We start from the raw sequence: 19,770 nt of genomic DNA, 5'->3' as shown, positions 1-19,770 counted from the left end.
CTGGTGCTTCCCTTCATCTTTAAATCAGAAAGAGGCAGTTGAGTCCCCTCTGGCATGGTTTCACTCTGACCTGCCCTTATGACTCATTTTTCCTGCCTTCCTGTTCTCCCATATCTTATTTACTATGGTAAAGGAAATAATATTAAAAGGAATAATAAGATGGTAAAAATAAATAATACTATAGTACAAAGCAATAATAATCACATTCTATACCATTTGGCATTCATCGGAACTAAAACTACATGTTTTTATTGCCACTTTCTATTATAATATTTCTATCTATATACTCTTTAACTGTCTCATTAATTTTTTTAAAAAATTAATCCATAATTAAGAGTGAGGCTAAGCATGTTTTAGTGGCTTTTTGGAGGTCATTTATATTTCCTTTTTTTGTGTGTGAAAAAGCGGCTCATGATTTTTCCCCATCTGTTGAATGATTATATTTTGACTTAATTTGTAAGAACTTGTATATTATTGATACTAAATATTTTAAAGTTACATATATTAAAAACATTTTCATCCAGTCTTCTTTCATTTCTTTATGGTAACTTCTGATGAAGAGAAACTTCAGTTTTAATGTAGAAAAGTTATAAATACGTTCCTTCAACCTTTGTGCTTTTCTGAATTTAACAATTTTTTTTCTACGTTGAAGTCAAAAATATTCTCTGATATTTTATTCTAAATGTTTTGAAATTTGGCTTTCCATATTTACATGATGCTTCTAGATGAAATTATGTTTAAAATATTCAAAACTGATATTTTTCTCCTATCTTTTATTTATAAGTTTAAAAGTAAGAAACTATCTAGAATTTTACGAATACATATATCATCTGCCACATGTGAAGCATAATCAATATGAAATTCATATATGGGTGTGGTGTGAAGTTGAGGTTCCAATTACATTTTTTTCTTAAATAGAAAACAAATAGTTGCAATATAAGTTATTGTATTTCTGTATTAATATTCAGTGCCATATCTGTCACATGTGAGGCTTCCATATTTGTGTGTATCTTTTCCATCTTTTTAAAATTTATTTGGCTTACTTAACCATCTTTACCTCAGCACTTTATGTCTATATTACTAAGCTTCTATTGATTTTTAATTATCTATTGTGGTGAATCCCTCAGTCTTACCTTTCTTTATGAGTTTTAGGCTGTTCTTGACCTTTGTTCTTCTGTATAAATTTCAGTGTTATCTTATTCATTTCCTTCAGAAGTTTTATTGGAATTATGATTGGAATCATATTCATTTATGGATTGTATGATGGAAAAATGAGATCTTTATGATGGGGATACCTAAACATAAACATGATCTATCTGTTCACTTATTTGGGTAGTTTTTCTAAATTGAACCTCAAGCAGTTTCCTTGGAACTTTGTAGAAGGCAAACTCTCTCTGGAAAATCAACCTGAGATTAGTCTTAGACAAATTAACTCATATCTCCACTGAATTTTAAAGTTATTTTTTAAAATAAATTTTAATGTAATTCTGATTTATTTGTAAATGTAGTCTATATGGTAGGTACTGTTTAAAATTTGTGAAGATTTAATTTTTGTCCTACTACATGGGTAATTTGCATAAATATTTTATTTAGGAAAACTCTTTTCTCTGGTAGTCGGATGCAATCCTAAATAGGTTCATTTTGTAAACTGTGCTAATTCTGTTATTTAAATCTTATATTTCTGATTTATTTTCTGATATAAATTACTGAGAACTGTATTAAAGTGTTTCCGTGTGATAGTGGATTTCTTTCTTATTGTTTCCATTTTTTGTTGTTGTTTTCTGCTTTATATAATTTGTAATCATGTTTTAGATGAAACTAAGTTTAGAATGTTTAGAATTAAGTTTTTGCTTATGATATACTTGATTTTTACATTTTTAAGCTATAAATTATTAGAAGTTTTGGAATGGATATTTCATTTACTGTTTATAAATCATAATCAACATCTTATGATTTTTTTCTTGATAGGTAGTTTACTTTCCACCATGTTATGCCCATCTTATTTAATAATCCCTGTATTAAGATAAGTTTTATTAGTTTACATAATTAGTGTTTGACTATATTTTCCCATTGTAATCTTTCTGCACAGTTCTTTTTGTTTATTGGACATTCCTAATTAAATTATTTTTTTCTTGTTACTAAAGTATATCCTTTATAAACTTTTTTAGTGAGCTAGATTTGATATTTTCAAAATTTTGTTTCCCTGAAAATGTTGTTCTCTTTCATGCACTATAGGGAATATGTCCCAAAATTAATATGGACATGACTTACACTGCTGCATAGGCAATGTAAAAGAATCCAGAAGAAGGCAAGGCTTAAAACACTGAACTAAAACACAGTGAGCCTAAGTGCCAGGGGGGATGACATAGGAACAATGAATTGGAAGAAACTGATCTTAAATAGATAATAATATAAGTATCTCTTCAATTTGCCCTTGTTTCTTTGACCAGGTTCTCTGTAGTTACCCTTTTCCCTCTAACTCTATTCTCTAGCTTCCTGGAAAAACTGCAAGAGGCCAGAAATGTGCCAAGAGCTTTCTTTATTCTGTAATGATTTTTTTCCCCATAAGTACAGTTCTCTCTGACTATAAAGTTGGTATTCAACTCATCCTTCAAGTCCTACCATGGTCTGACTGAATCCTCTCATTTTTATTTATTTATTTATTTATTTATTCATTCATTCATTCATTCATTCATTCATTCATTTAATTTTTCTAAGAGAGAGAGAGCACATGCACATGCATGTGAGCAGTGAGGGGAGGGGCAGAGGAAGAGGGAGAGAGAGAGAATCAATCTTAAGCAGGCTCCACACCTTTCTGGAGCCTAGCAGGGGATGGTCTCAGGACCTTGAGATCATGACCTGAGCCAAAATCAAGAATCAGATGCTTAACCAGCTGAGCCACCTAGGCACCCCATGAATCCTCTTCATTTTAAACTTCAGCTTGGAGGGAGTAAAATCATTGATAAAACAGTCTCACTTTATTCTTTCTGCTTTGGCCTCTAATTGCTCTCTCTGTTTACATTCATACCAGTACTTGCAACACTGTTGAAGTGAGTGATTGCTTGTCTACTTTTTTTTAGACTATAATGTTTTTAAGGGTAGGAGATGCATTGTGATATTTATTTCCTCTGTGTAACATGCACAGTTTCTGTCCTATATTAGGTACTCAATGAAATGCCATATCAGGCACTCAAGAAAAGGTATTTCAATCTTTTTGAATGGGTAAGTTAACCAGTGCATAAATGAAAGCAAAGGAGGAAGGGAGCAAAAGGGAGGAGAAGCGGAGGGAGGGGAAGAGAGGGAAGGGAAGAAGGAAGGAAGAAAGGGAAGAAGGAAAGAAGGAAGAAGAAGAAAGATTGGAGGAAGGAAGAAGGAAAGGAAAGAAAAAAGAAGGAATAAATGGAAAAAAAAAAAAGAAACACATCACTGTGAGCTTGGAAAGAATTTTGTGAGGTATGGAGTGTAAGTGCATATATTCAGAATATCTGTGAAGATTTAAAGATTTAAAGATTTAAAATAATGCATGTAGCTTTCTTACATTTTATTTCTTTCCAGGGACTACTATAAGCATCAGAGAAATATAGGACAACCAATAAAAATTTTAAAATATTATATAGTGTTGTGAAATAATTATGTTCTCAATTTCCTAATCATGCTGAAATTTGTCATCTTAAAGAATATCATTTTTTAAAAGATTTTATTTATTTGACAGAGACACAGTGAGAGGGGAACACAAGCAAGGGGAATGGGAGAGGGAGAGGCAGGCTGCTTGCTGAGCAGGGAGCCCGATTTGTGCCTGGATCCCAGGATGCTGGGATCATGACCTGAGCCTAATGCCTAAACAACTGAGCTACCCAGGCACCCCAAGAATATTGTTGTTGATAAAATATCTTCAAAAATGGAAAATTTGGGGTGCCTGGGTGGCTCAGTGGCTTAAGCCTCTGCCTTTGGCTCAGGTCACGATCTCAGGGTCCTGGGATCGAGCCCCACATTGAGCTCTCTGCTCAGTGGGGAGCCTGCTTCCCTCTCTCTCTGCCTGCATCTCTACCTACTTGTGATCTCTCTCTCTGTCAAATAAATAAAAAATCTTTTAAAAAAAATGGAAAATTTATTCACTAATCTTACAGTTTTTTATTTCTTTGATCATCTCTAAAATGGCAAGTATAGCCTTTCCTAACAAAAATGTTATTTTTAATGAGATATTATGAATATATTTTATAATGTTATTAATATTTATCAATTATAGTAATCATTTGGGGACTATCATATTTTCTGGGAAAGATCAGAACATGATGAAGTTTAGATATATTTTTTTCCTGCATTTTGCTCATCATAAATACCTTTAAGCTAGGTTTTTAAGGAGCGCATGTTAAGCACTCAATTAAAAGCGATGATGTGCATCACTTCCACGCATTATTTTTTGGTATGCAGTTGAAACTTCTAGCTCAAGAGAAAAGTAAAAGATTTGTGCTGCCTAATTGCACATACAACCTAACTGATTTTTTAAAATTTCAAGGCATATCATGCTTCCAATTTAGTCTTTGCTTCATTAACATACACTCTTTTCTAATTTGAGTTGGAATTGTATCTATGAAAACACATTTTTCCTTCTCATGTCTACAAACAATAGCTTTTGTAGGCCAAAAAACATCTTGAAATTGGTTAAGTACCTTAAAAATATTGTCAAAATAAAATTATTTTTATGGTTCACCTCACCTCCCCGATGTCCATAGCCCCCTCCCCCTCTTTTTAAATGTTGAATTACAGATTTTCTATAAATTCTTACCTCATGTTTTCTTTGAAGTCTACTGCTACTATAGTTCAGCATTTTTTTAAAGATTTTATTTATTTATTTGACAGAGATATCACAGGTAGGCAGAGAGGCAGGCAGAGAGAAAGAGGAAGAAGCAGGCTCCCTGCTGAGCAGAGAGCCTGATGCAGGCTGGATCCCAGGACCCTGGGACCATGACCTGAGTCGAAGGCAGAGGCTTTAACCCACTGAGCCACCCAGGCCCCCCAAGTTCAGCATTTTTTTAGAACATAATTTCATCTTCTGCAACTCTTAGCTTCTTGTGATATTAAAAAAAAGCCATCTGTATTTCATTTTATCCAGTTATTTCATTAGATAATAAAAAATGGTTTTTAAAAATTTATAAATCCTTTGTGATTTTCATATTTTACTGACCAGTGGCAGGTACATAGAACTTTTTTAAAAAATCAGATTGTAGATTAGGATTGTAAATAAATGAATTGCTTTTGTATATATACCTATGCTTTCATTTTTGGATATTGATTTTGTTAGTAGAAATTTGTTTATTACTACCTTATTGGTCTCTGTACTATATAGTATAAGTTCTGATGCCACAAAACATCCCACAAATCCTTTTTGACTCATCGTTTACCTTAAAATCTTCTTAAGAAATTTTTTTCTTAAAAGTAGGCCAATGATTATTACTAATCATATGCATAATTACTACTATCACCAACTAAGAAACTAGAGAGGCAGAGTAAATTCTTCATGAACTCAAAGCTGTTAAGTGGTAGAGCCAGACTACAAACTACAATGCAATTCTTTCACTGTAATGTATTCAATATAATAATATGGATAAAATGTGATAATGTATATAAAAGTACATATTGCTAATTTTTTCATCATAAGATTTCAATTTCAGTGTAGCATATTTCTAAAATATTTTAAAATTCTTTGAAATTGACTTTATTTCATTTCTTATTTTAAAGAAGTGTTTAATGTTATCTAAATATTGATTTCAAATATATGCTCATTATCATGTTAAAGACTTAAAAAATATATGCACATTATAAAAATTGTTTACCAGGAAAAGATGTTGCTTTGTGAACATCTGTGAAGATTCTAAAGAGTTTCTCATTTGACCTATTGAAGTGATGTGTTATATTAATATTAAATCTTTTTTAAATTCTTGAGATGACTCTGCTTGGTTATGGTTTATTGTTCCTTTAATTTACTGCTGAGTTTGATTTGCAAGTATTTTATTTAAGATTTTGCATCCATATTCATAAGTTAGTCTGTATTCCAGTGTTCTTAATTTGTGCTATATTTGATAGATTTTCTTATCAGGATTATACTAGCTTTAAAAAATGAATTGTGAAGCTTTTCTTCCTTTCTTATTACCTGAGGAATTAATATGGATTTAAATAACTTTTTCTTGAAAGTTTGATAAAACCCTTTAGTTGAAAATATAACTCTGGTGTTTTTATATTTTTAATTGTTTGAATTATTTGTCATGGACAGTTGTTTTATTTCATCACATGCCTGGTCATACCAGGTTATATAGGTTTCTTCTTAAGGTTAATTTACAAGTTCTAATGGCCCTAGAAATAATCCAAGTGGATTAATATTTTGAAATTATTATGATATGATATAGAATGCTCTCTTATACTTCTGTATATCTCTTATTTCTAACTAATTTCTAATTTCACTTTTTAAGTTAGATTTTCAAATTTTTATAAATGGAATAGTAAAAAAGAGGTGGTCCTTGGATTTCATACTTCCAGTTTCCAACTTCTAAAATAGTAATGTATGCTCTTACAGTTACAGTTTATTTTCTTATTCCTTTGGGCTTATTCTATTCCTTTTTACCTTTCACTTCTCTGTTTCCAATGCTTAATGTTTTTGTTTTTGTTTTTAAATCTTTCTCAAAGAAAAATAGTTGCATTTCTTATTATATTTTGAAGCAAAATTTCTTAAAATGATTTTCTGTTTTCACTCAGATTTCTCAACTGCATTCCCCTTCAAATGATTTTCAGTCAGTTTTAACTACCACACTACACTGAAATTACTAATAAGCGATCCTATTTTCTTTCTTACAACCCTTCGAAAATCTCGTACGATTCATTACACGTAACTATTAGATAACATTTCTTTAAAGCACTTTTTGAATAGCACAAATATTTAATTGGCATGCCTCAGAGTTTAGAATTTACTCATATGAGTAGAAGAAAATATTGATCTATGACTTCACTATCCAGATGTGATCACTGCTAATATTTTGTGCATAAACAGGCATTGTGCTATAATTAAAAACTATTTTCATATGCATACAGTAATTGATGATCTTTCTCCTTAGATAAAAACTTATTCAAAATTATCTTATATTTTATAATGTAATTTTAATAATTGAGAAATTTTAGACCTTTATTATCGAATGTTTAGGATGTTTTCAGATTTTAAGCATTATAATCATAACTGTGGTATTTCTAAAACTTAAATATTACATAACTATTCATTTTAACAAAATAATACTGTGATGGAAAAATAATGGTGTAAAATATGGTGTAGTATTAGAGGTTCAAGCCAGAATCTTATGCCATGTATTTCTGGTAGGGCTTGAATGATTGCCTGCATTTTTACATTTTCCAAAATTAATTTTTAACAATAATATTTCCATTAATTCGATTTCTTGGCTTTCATATCATTAAACTTATAGAGCTGTTGTCCACAGGAACTTGTTTGGCAACTGCTCACAATTTAAGATCTGGATTTGTACTATTTTTACATTTTACCTTATGTTTTACCTTTAAATGTTGTTGATGTTACACATTGTTTCTTTAAATCTAAAAGAATTGTAGCCATCAGTTTAAACATAATCATACCATCTCTCAGAGCAGTACACATTGTATTATATTTGTGCTTGCTCAGAAAGGAAGGAGAAGAAAGCACAAAGGGCTTACTACCAGTACGTTTATAGTTAGGCAGAATTAACCATTGTCCCGTATGTCTGCATTTTGTTTTACTTAGCGGTGTATATGTCATTTAAAGGACAAATGAGTCCTATTTACAACATCTCATCCTTCTAGATGTTAAAAAAGTTTCCAGTTTATGAGAAAGTAGTTAGTAAACATTGTGTACACAGTGTTTAAATTTACAGAAAAGATTGTTCTGCGAATAGCTAGAAGAAGTGATATTGTTAAAATCCCCTGTAAGCATCACAGATACTTAAGCTTTCTCCTGGGTTGACAGAGATGGGAAGACGGAAGATTCTAGGTCAGAATGTTCCTTCAGTGTTGCTGTGTGTAAAGTGGGCAAACTTCAAATAAATCCTTACTTGAAACATCTAGTCTTCTAGATGTTTAAAAGTGCACATATGTTAAAGATAGAGAGTTAAAGGAACACCTTTTAAGTATTCTGTTAATTCATAAGAATGGAATTGTTAAACTTGATGTCTTGAAAGAGTATGCTGACTGTTCACTGGACGGCGAGGCATGGGTTGGGCAAGGAAGGGAGTGAAGAGAGGACCATTGTGTGCCTCTGAGTCCTTAGCCAAGTTCAGATGGTCTAATAACCATTCTTCGGTAAGAACACTGTAGTTAACACTGCTGTGAATTAAAGGATAAACAAGTCCTAATGTACAAAGTATATAAAAAGTAGGAGTGGTAAAATAGCCCTGTTGTAATAAATGTCCTTTTGTTAGTTTTTAGGAAGGACTGTTCTGGGGGGTGTCTGTCAATCCACCTCTTGGAGCTAGATGTATCCCTGTACTTAGTCATTGAAATGGTGGAGGGAGTAGAGGCAGGGTGAAGTGAAGGGCTTTTTACTGCTATCTCTATATCTAGAAGACAGTTTTAAGTTACAGTCATAGGTCTGTATATGGGTTTTTGTGAAGTACCTGTGTTTATTGTGGACAAGGTTCATTATTTGTCACATATAAGTTTTTCAGATATCCTGAGGTGCAATGTATGATAAAAGGTACAGCTAGTGAATTAACCAATATGTTTCTTTTTGCTATAATTGATAGGAAAGAAGCATCTTGAACATGGAATTGTTAAACTGTCTCTGAGAAATGTATGTTAGGACTTACTGGGTTGGCAGCCCATGGCAGAAGGAAGTATAGAGGGAGAGATGTATGTGGGTGTGTTCATATTCACATTTAAATGAAAACTGTTAATATGTGTACATCGCTTTTGGCTGCACTCTAGGAAGGTACTAAGTGATTCAATGGCAACATACGTGCTTGCTAATAGTATAGATTGGATAATGAATTTGTTCAGAAGCATTATACTTTGTGTACTCTGTTACTCTGTGTCTCACTTTTAATTGAACATGAAGAGAATGCATTATTTTAATTGTAATTTTGCCAGTATCTTTATCTAGAGGTCTGTTGCCATTTTTGTCTTTTATGACATTTTTGTCACCAAGTAAGGCAGGCTTACATTTTTTTTCTTTCAGATTGAGTTGGTGTAGTGTATTTTAGGTTATCAAAATACTCGTAGTTTTGGGACTTTGAAATGGTAAATATTCATGTAAAATGAAAAGCACAATACGTAAAAAAGTACAATACATAACTTTATGATCTTGATTACATTAAAATTTTTTGTTATATAGATACACACATGGGACCTAGAAGTCAAACTGTAAACTGCATGTGATTAAGATTTGTTCTTTGCTTCTTGTGTTTTGCAGTTTCATGTACTTTTAACTTTTAAAAAATACATTTTTAAAAAACTTTAAAAAACCACATACCAATTCTTCATGTTTTTTTATAAGTATTAGAGGGTTTTTCCCTCCTCAATATCATTTATCACTTAATTTACTAATTCTTTAAAATAAAAATTCCTAGACTTTGTCTTAAGCAAACATTATCTATGTTGTAAAAGAGAGAGCTTCTGGAATTTTTACAATTGATTTGAGTGAAATGGAGAGCTAAGAAAAGTTATTCCCATAATAATTTTGTATGCATTTGGTGCCTTCTGATTAACTTTTAGATGAGATTACCCACTGGATTTCTTATACTTCACAGTTCTCTTAGAGTAACTCTGTATTAAGTACTGTAAATATTGGTTACTTTCATTAGTATTTGTTATAATGTTTTAAAAGATTTTATTTACTTATTTGACAGAGAGAGATCACAAGTAGGCAGAGAGGCAGGCAGAGAGAGAGGAAGGGAAGTAGGCTCCCTGCTGAGCAGAGAGCCCAATGCGGGGCTCAATCCCAGGACCCTGAGATCATGACCTGAGCCGAAGGCAGTGGCTTAATCCACTGAGCCACCCAGCCGCCCCCTCATTAGTATTCTTTAGATGATAAAAATGCTCTAAGGTTGTAAATTCAATCATTTTCTAGTTATAGAGGTGGCTCTATATATGTTAGGGGAAAACTATATTCTAAGTAATTGCTAAAGTTTAAGTTAATATATTTGGGTATAATTTATAAATATTAATCAATTTTAATTGAAATTCTTTTTAAATTGAAGTGATTCACATATACCTTAATCTAGAAGGACACATAATGCTATTGACTCTTGACTATTTCAGTGTAACCAAAAATAGAGAAGTGATTATCTAAAAAATATTTTGGACATGTCCCCACTATCTAATGGAATACACACACGAACACAGATACATGCATATATACACGCATATGTATGCATAAACATGTATATGCGTACATATGAATTATATGCATATATAGATATGCATACATACATATGTACATATATATGAATGAATGAATGCATGCATCCCTGATCTACATGGGAGACCCACATGTTGTGAATTTTATATCAGCAAAATACTGAAAGAGACCGACAGTGTATAAAATAAAAGAAAGCCATTGGATCTCATGATTCTTCTGGAAAGAAGCAGGTTGATAAAATTGTCCACCTGCAAACTTGTGCTACTTTTCATGAAAAAGGAAGGATGACCCAAATGGTCAGACTAAGAGTCCTGAAGGTGGAACCAAGAATTGAGAGGGTGGATAAAATTCCAGAGGGTGCAGTTGAGAACTACAGAAGGTTATTCTTCCTCTTGGCTGAGGATAGAAAAATTCAGGGAAATATAGCAGAAAGTGGAGTCAGAAACAGAGCATGAGAAGCACTCAGCCAGGCATTGCTGACTTTAAAATGGAGTGGGCCATATAAAAAATGTGAAAGGGAAATGAATTCTTTCCAGTCTTTTTTTTTTTTTTTTTTTTTTTTGACAGACAGATCACAAGTAGGCAGAGAGGCAGGCAGAGAGAGAGGAGGAAGCAGGCTCCCCGCTGAGCAGAGAGCCCGATGTGGGGCTTGATCCCAGGACCCCAGGATCATGAACTGAGCCGAAGGCAGAGGCTTTAACCCACTGAGCCACCCAGGCACCCCTCTGCCCACAGTTTTAATGAGATTAGCAGTGGCTCATTCCGTGGAGTCTGCAGAAGAGCCCAGGCCAGCTGAAATCATCATTTCAGCTTGTGAGACCTTAAACAGGGTGTTTACTTAACCCACTAGCATTCTGTTCTACAGAATCATGAGATAACCAATATGTATTAAGCCAGTAAGGTGATACCATTCTATTTGTTCAGTTCTCTTTTTGTGTCTTTTAGAAAATTTTTCAAAAGGTTTCCTCATATAGGTTTTCCATATTTTTGATAAGTTTATCCCTAATTAGTTATTTTGTTGCATGTTAATTGGGAATTTTCTCTTTCATTAATTCTTATTCCTGGTTATATTTAGGTATATAAAATCAATAACGCTAATTCATATTTTGCTAATTTACCGATTTTAAAATCATTTATGGCAGTTTAATCATTGTTTATTTTGGCTTTTCCAAGGGTGCTATTATTTCAACTGTAAATACAGATATTATTATCCCTTCATTATTTTTATGTCTTTTAAAAGTTATCTCTTACCTGATTACATTGGTTAATGTATCCATTACCGTGTTAAATGGTAGTAGAGATCATTGGCCTCCTTGCTATGTTCTTCTCTTGATGGGATTGATGCTAGTTTTTTCCTTTAAGTAAGAGTCTGACTTTAGGAGTCAATATATATTTTGTCATGTTAAGAAAATATCGGTTTCAATTTATTGAGTATTTTTTTAATTGGGGACAGGTGTCAGATTTTGTCAACATTCTCTTTTGCACCTAAGGAAATACTTACATAGTTTCTCTTATCTGTATCATATCCATATAAAGTTAGTGAATTGTATTGATGGGTTTCCTAATGTTCAGCCTCGCATTATTGTAATAAATCTTATTTGGTTATAATATCTCTCACCCTTATCTTAGACACATTTTAATTTTCTTTTTTGTCTTCACCATTCAACCAGAGCATCGCTGATTTAGGTCAAAAGTGATTTCCATATTGCTAACTCTAATCATTGTTTCTTTGTCCTTATTTTAATTAACTTAATATGTAGCACTTAAGCAAACTGATTATTATACCCTATCTCTGGAAACTTTATCTCTTGGTTTCTAACACGCACTATTCTTATTTCTCTTTACTCTCCTGGAAAGTTGCTCTCAGTGTCCTTCTCTGGTTTCTCTATATTTCCCCAACTGCACAAATATTTGAGACTCTCAGGGCTTTGTCTTTTAGAATAAGCTTTATGTATCTGTAATTAACAACTCAAATCCACTTAGATGTCTAGTTGGTATCTCAAGCTTACGTTTTCCAAAATTGAACTTTAGATATCCAACCTGCAGTTTTTCCTGTTCCAGTTTATGACATTCATTCTTTCTAGTTTTTCAGACCAAGGCAGTTGAAATACACATTGGAACTCTGTATTAATTTAGGTTGGGAATTGCTAGGCGAAAAAAACCCCTTCTGTTCAGTTTTAGTAGCTAATGCCAAAAAATTTTTCCAAGATAGTTACACATTTTTTCTACTCAGGCCATTATGTATGAGAGTTCTAGCCTCAGATTAACATGATCCTCTAATATTGTCTTTTATTTATTTTTAATTATAGTTCTTTTGTAGAATTTATCCCACTGTGGTTTTAAATTTTCATCTCTCTAATTAGTAAGGCTGAGAATTTTTAAAGCACTTTATTTAGAATGTTATCTTAGAGGCTGTCACAAAGGCTCAGGCTCACATTTTGCCTCCACTTTCCAGTTGTGACCTGCATATTTTATCCTTTTGAGATTGAGTTTTCTCATTTGAACAACTAGGTATATGTTAATTTTGTACGTTAAAAATCTTCAGGAGAGGGATTTAGAGGTTAACGTGTTGATTAAAGGAGAATATATATAAAGGGTACATTCATTTAGAAAAACATTTTATTCTTTACATGATTTTAATAATTTTAAATACTGAGATTTTCTGTTCAAACTTAATCTTTCATTCAGTATGCTGTCTAAAACATTACCAATTATGAATCCCTTATGTTACTAATTATTTAAAATATATATGTTCTCTTTTCAGTGGTGTAGTATGCAGAATGTTTTCCCACTTTGTTGTTTTCATTATTTTTATTTTCAACTGTCCTCAGTAATTTCCACTCTATTAATGACTCATCCAATTTATAAAACAGTGAGATTGTGTAGACTAGGTGCTGCATTTCTTTATTTAATTTTCTTGTAAATGTTATTAAGTATCATGTTCACCTAGGCAAATGGTATAAATAAAAAGATACAAAGTTTTAGCTATCAATTGTAATACCTATGTTCTTCCCATTTCTGATCTTGCATGAAGTAGCCTGTGTTACCAAAACAGTATATTATCTTGCACATATTATTTCTGTCCTCCTCTAAATATATAATAGTATCTGTTTGTACAATTTACTATTTGATTTTTATTTAAAAAGGGTTTTTTCCTATATACACATTTAGTAAACTTGCTCTTTTACTTAAAAATACATTGTGATATTCCTCATGATAATTAGATAAAAGCCTAATATACTTTTTAAAAAATATTTTGTTTTTTTATTTATTAGAGGGGAAGGAGAGGAAGAGAGAGAGAGTCTCAGGCAGACTTCACACTGAGCACCGAGGCTGAGGCAGGGTTTCATCTCACCCCTCTGAGATCATGACCTGAGCCAAAACCAGAGTCAGACATTTAACAGACTGAGCCATCCCGGCTCTCTTAATGTACTTTTTTAATGGTACAAATAGTATGTGTTATTAATTGCCATCATATCAGTCAGAGTATAGTACAGAAAACAAAAAGCATTCTGTTTTAGGCAGGAAGGGATTTAGAGATTTCAACTAGTTTACAAAGCTGGCCGAGAGAGCTGTAGGCTGGACTTCAGGAGGTTTTCCAAATTGACCAGTACAGGAACTATGACATCTGGGGCTGCCTGCTCCTTGGATTAGAAAGCTGGGATCCGGAAGCTGTAGCCACTGCTGCTTGATGCCACAGTGCTGCAGCACCCACAGCTAGCGGATAGACACTAAAACGCAACTATACAATATTCACACCTCACCACCTTACTTGCCAACAGAAAACAAACAAAACTAAACTAAAGAAAGCAACCAAGAATCAGGAATATGCCTTTTACCTCAATTTTACTATCCATAATATGTGTGACTGTATCTCCTATTGGTCGAAACTAATTTACATCTTGAATGCTTTCACAAATAAGAGTAGCAACTGCCTCCTGGACTTCCTGCCTTCTTTTCTGTTCTTTTCTGTCCTGGGCTCTGATACACAAGAAAGCACATTAGTAGGAAGTTGCAAAGGAGGTTCATTGAGCCATTAATTACACTTTATTCACCTCAACCAAAAACCATAATATGCCCTGGAATAAACCTAACCAAAGGTAAAGAATCTATACTCTAGGAACTATAGAACACTCATGAAAGAAATCAAAGAAGACGAACAAAGATGGAAAAACATTCCATGCTCATGGATTGGAAGAATAAACATTGTTAAAATGTCTATGCCGCCCAGAGCAATCTATACTTTCAATGTCATCCCAATCAAAATACCATTGGCATATTTCAAAGTGCTGGAATAAATAATCCTAAAATTTGTATGGAACCGGAAAAGACCCCGAGTCACCAAGGAAATGTTGAAAAAGAAAAACAAACGTGGGGACATCATGTTGCCTAATTTCAAGCTATATTACAAAGCTGTCATCACCAAGACAGCATGGTACTGGCACAGAAACAGACACACAGACCAATGGCATAGACTAGAGAGCCCAGATATGGACCCTCAACTCTATGGTGGAGTAATCTTCAACAAAGCAGGAAAAAAAGTCTCTTTATTAAATGGTGCTGGGAAAACTGGATAGCAGTATACAGAAGAATGAAACTCGACCATTCTCTTACACTATACATAAAGATAAACTCAAAATGGATGAAAGAACTCAGTGTGAGACAGGAATCCATCAAAATCCTAGAGGAGAACCAAGGAAGTAACCTGTTTGACATTGGCCACAGGCACTTCTTTCAAGACATGATTCCAAAAGCAAGGGAAGCAAAAGCAAAAATGAACTTTTGGGACTTTGTTAAGATAAAAAGCTTCTACACACCAAAGGAAACAGTCAACAAAACAAAGAGGCAACCCACAGAATGGGAGAAGATATTTGCAAATGGCAGTACAAAGGGCTGATATCTAAGATCTATAAAGAACTTCTCAAACTCAACACCCAAAAAGCCAATAATCCAAAAATGGGCATCAGACATGAACAGACACTTCTTCAATGAAGACATACAAGTGGCGAACAGACACATGAAATAGTGTTCATCATCATTAGACATCAGGGAAATTCAAATCAAAACCACATTGATTACACTACTTAGAATGACAAAAATTGACAAGGCAAGAAACAACAAATGTTGGAGAGGCTGTGGAGAAAGGGGAACCCTCTTACACTGTTGGTGGGAATGCAAGTTGGTACAGCCACTTTGGAAAACAGTGTGGAAATTCCTCAAAAAATTAAAAAAGAGAGTTACCCTATGATCCAGCAGTTTTACTATTAGGTATTTACCCCAAAGATACAGATATAGTGAAAAGAAGGGTCATCTGTACCCCAATGTTCATAGCAGCGATGTCCGTAATAGCCAAACTGTGGAAAGAGCTGAGATGCCCTTCAACAGATGAATGGGTAAAGGAGATGTGGTCCACATATACAATGGAATATTACTCAACCATCAGAAAGGATGAATCCCCAACTTTTGCATCACCATGGATGGGACTGGAGGACATAATGCTAAGTGAAATAAGTCAAGCAGAGAAGTCACTTATCATATGGTTTCACTTATTTGTGGAACATAAGAAATGACATAGAGAACATTAGGAGAAGGAAGGGAAAAATGAAGGGGGGGAAATCGGAGAGGGAGAAGAACCAGGAGATGCTATGGACTCCAGGAAACAAACTAAGGGTTTTAGAGGGGAGGTGGGTGGGGAGATGGGTTAGCCCGGTGATGGGTATTAAGGATGGCCTGGATTGCATGGAGCATTGGGTGTTACACAAACAATGAATCATGGAACACTACATCAAAAACTAACGGTAGATGTACAGTATGGTGACTTAACATAATAAAAATAACACTACACCTTACTCAATGATTTACCTTTCAAATAAATTCAGAATGAAACAGTTATTAACTACTACTAACAATATTAAATATTAATAACTTTATGTATGCTGTTTTTATGTGCTGGTTCCTTGTATGTGCCAAATTCTCAAAATTTGGATTGTTGTGTCAGACCAAACTAAGTGTATTTTTCAAGATAGATATTATTGAAATATGTTCTGAAAATTTGGTATGTATATTGTGCATATGTATGTGTATGTGAGCAATATAAATGTCTGATTTCTTACTTTTCCCAACACTGTAGGTGTTTTTAAATCAAAGCAACTTAATTCTTGGGTAAAGCAGTATTGGATTAATTTTCATTTCCTGCCTGGGAGTGAAGTAAATTCATTTTCATTTTCTTTTAATTAGCTATTCACATTTTCTCTTCTTTTACTTGCAAAGATTACTATTCATGACATACTATATAATTTTAGATATTCCAGTGATGAGCATTTTCAAAGTTATGTGTTTATTATCATTTATGTTAAGAAAGCAGTTAGCACACAATGATTCCATGTGTGATTCCAGGGACTTTATTGCTTAGGGCAGGGCTAAAATAATAGTACTTATTCAAAAATTGTAGGATGTAAGAATTATACTGTAGTAGTTAAGGTGCGCTCATAAGCATTTCATAATTTCACTTCTTGAGCCTGTCGACAAACACCTATCAGTGGCATGGTAATACAGATCATTAATTTTGACCTTAAGGCACTGAATTTTCACTTTAATGCCCTGGAAAATCTACTAAAATATTTACGATTGTTTGGCATATGAAATATGTATAATTTTAGGCATCAGAGCTACCACATCTGACCTAGAAAGCACATTAGAAACTGGTTTGGGATATATTTATGATTTTTGTACTTCTGTAGATTTAGCCCTAGATAAATGGTTGAAAACACAGATGTTTGGGACACCTGAGTGGCTCATTTGGTCAAGCCTCCACAACTTGATTTTGGCTCAAGTCCTATCTCAGGGTCCTGAGATCGCTCTGAGATCTACTCTGTGCATGGAGCCTGGTTAAGAATCTCCCGCTTTCCCTCTCCCTTTGCCCCTCTCCCCCTGCTCAGCGATGCATGTTTTCTCTCTTGCTTTTTCTCTGGAAAAAAAAAATTATGGATGTTAAGTGTAGAAATAAAGATACTAGTGAATAATGTAATAGAATCAGTTAACATGTCTTTAGATAGGTATGAAAACCAAATTAAAACATTTCCTAAAAGTCCTTTACTAATGTTTACAAGCAGCAAAGAAAAATTAGTGTGGAAAGAATTTGATTTTTATTAGATTTTTGGATTTTATGAACTGGTGAAGAAAAGTCTACTTTATTATGTATTCTAAGATTAGTCACAATGGTCATAATTATTAAATAATCCACAATTGTCATGTTGAAGCACAAAAAATAGGGAGCCTATCAAAATGTTAGAATAGACGGATGCTCAAGTGTATGTAGAGTAACACAGAATGAAAATGCTGAGACTTTAGAATGTTTTTAGCATTACAATTAACTTCAGAGTCCAGATCTGCTGAAGCAGTTAGTAAGACATTTATCAAGCCTGCTACCAGGTGACTGGGAGTTTCAAGGATATAACAAAATGATTCATTAAATGCCTATGTCAAATAACAATTCGTCTTTTACTTATAGAGATAACCAAATATGTAAAGTAATTATTTCTAGTATAAAAGTTGTTATCATTCACTGCAAAATGATGAATTTATGCATAGTGAATTCTTTGCTACTGTGTACAGATAAAGAAAATATAAATGTATTGATGACTTCTTGACTTCTTGAGAAACAGCGGTAAATCCTGAAATCCATGTTTTTGATTAAGCACATATGATGCTAATGCCATAGGCAGATGAAAGAAAATAACTAGTTACATATATTCAAAAAATTGTCAAGAAAGGCAAATCTACCCACTATTATACTCTTGAATAGTCATATTCAAGCCATTGCAAAATGACATTGAACTTTTAAAATTATTAATCAGATTAGTTAAAACCACCAAATACTCATATGTGCTCTCAGATTTGTAAGTGGATGTTCAACCCTTATTCTTTAATATGTGCTTTTTAAGAAATTCACTTCCTATTAATTTATAAAAAGAAAGGATAATTTTATAAAAAGAAAAAGAGCTTCAAGTATTCCTTGGTGAAAAATTCAGGCTTCTGGATTACTTTATGGCTGAGAACTACATTCAAAATTAGAACCTAGGAATAAACCTAACCAAAGAGACTAAGAATCTATACACAGAAAATTATAAAGTACTCATGAAAGAAATTGAGGAAGACACAAAAAAATGGAAAAATGTTCCATGCTCCTGGATTGGAAGAATAAATATTGTGAAAATGTCTATGCTACCTAAAGCAATCTACACATTTAATGCAATCCCTATCAAAATACCATCCATTTTTTTCAAAGAAATGGAACAAATAATCCTAAAATTTATATGGAACCAGAAAAGACCTCGAATAGCCAAAGGAATATTGAAGAACAAAGCCAAAGTTGGTGGCATCACAATTCCGGACTTCAAGCTCTATTACAAAGCTGTCATCATCAAGACAGCATGGTACTGGCACAAAAACAGACACATAGATCAGTGGAACAGAATAGAGAGCCCAGAAATCGACCCTCAACTCTATGGTCAACTAATCTTCGACAAAGCAGGAAAGAATGTCCAATGGAAAAAAGACAGCCTCTTCAATAAATGGTGCTGGGAAAATTGGACAGCCACATGCAGAAAAATGAAATTGGACCACTTCCTTACACCACACACGAAAATAGATTCCAAATGGATGAAGGACCTCAATGTGAGAAAGGAATCCATCAAAATCCTTGAGGAGAATGCAGGCAGCAACCTCTTCGACCTCAGCCGTAGCAACATCTTCCTAGGAACAACGGCAAAGGCAAGGGAAGCAAGGGCAAAAATGAACTATTGGGATTTCATCAAGATCCAAAGCTTTTGCACAGCAAAGGAAACAGTTAACAAAACCAAAAGACAACTGACAGAATGGGAGAAGATATTTGCAAACGACATATCAGATAAAGGGCTAGTATCCAAAATCTATAAGGAACTTAGCAAACTCAACACCCAAAGAACAAACAATCCAATCAAGAAATGGGCAGAGGACATGAACAGACATTTCTGCAAAGAAGACATCCAGATGGCCAACAGACACATGAAAAAGTGCTCCACGTCACTCGGCATCAGGGAAATACAAATCAAAACCACAATGAGATATCACCTCACACCAGTCAGAATGGCTAAAATTAACAAGTCAGGAAATGACAGATGCTGGAGAGGATGTGGAGAAAGGGGAACCCTCCTCCACTGTTGGTGGGAATGCAAGCTGGTGCAACCACTCTGGAAAACAACATGGAGGTTCCTCAAAATGTTGAAAATAGAACTACCCTATGACCCAGCAATTGCACTACTGGGTATTTACCCTAAAGATATAAAGGTATTTTCTCATTCAAAACTTAAAATGTCCTAATAGAATTCTAATAGATGAAACAC

At 33.6% G+C, this 19,770-nt stretch overlaps 1 protein-coding gene across 1 annotated transcript in view; it reads left to right on the top strand.

Annotated features, from left to right (window-relative positions):
- CCDC178 (coiled-coil domain containing 178) overlaps positions 1-19,770 on the top strand; it is a 406,426-nt gene that overhangs the window by 62,203 nt on the left and 324,453 nt on the right. The window lies entirely within an intron of this gene.

The sequence above is a fragment of the Meles meles genome, chromosome 12 (assembly GCF_922984935.1).
Source record: "Meles meles chromosome 12, mMelMel3.1 paternal haplotype, whole genome shotgun sequence".
Lineage (NCBI taxonomy): Eukaryota > Metazoa > Chordata > Mammalia > Carnivora > Mustelidae > Meles > Meles meles.
Note: the sequence above shows the minus strand (reverse complement) of the source record. Positions and strands in the feature narration are given on the sequence as shown.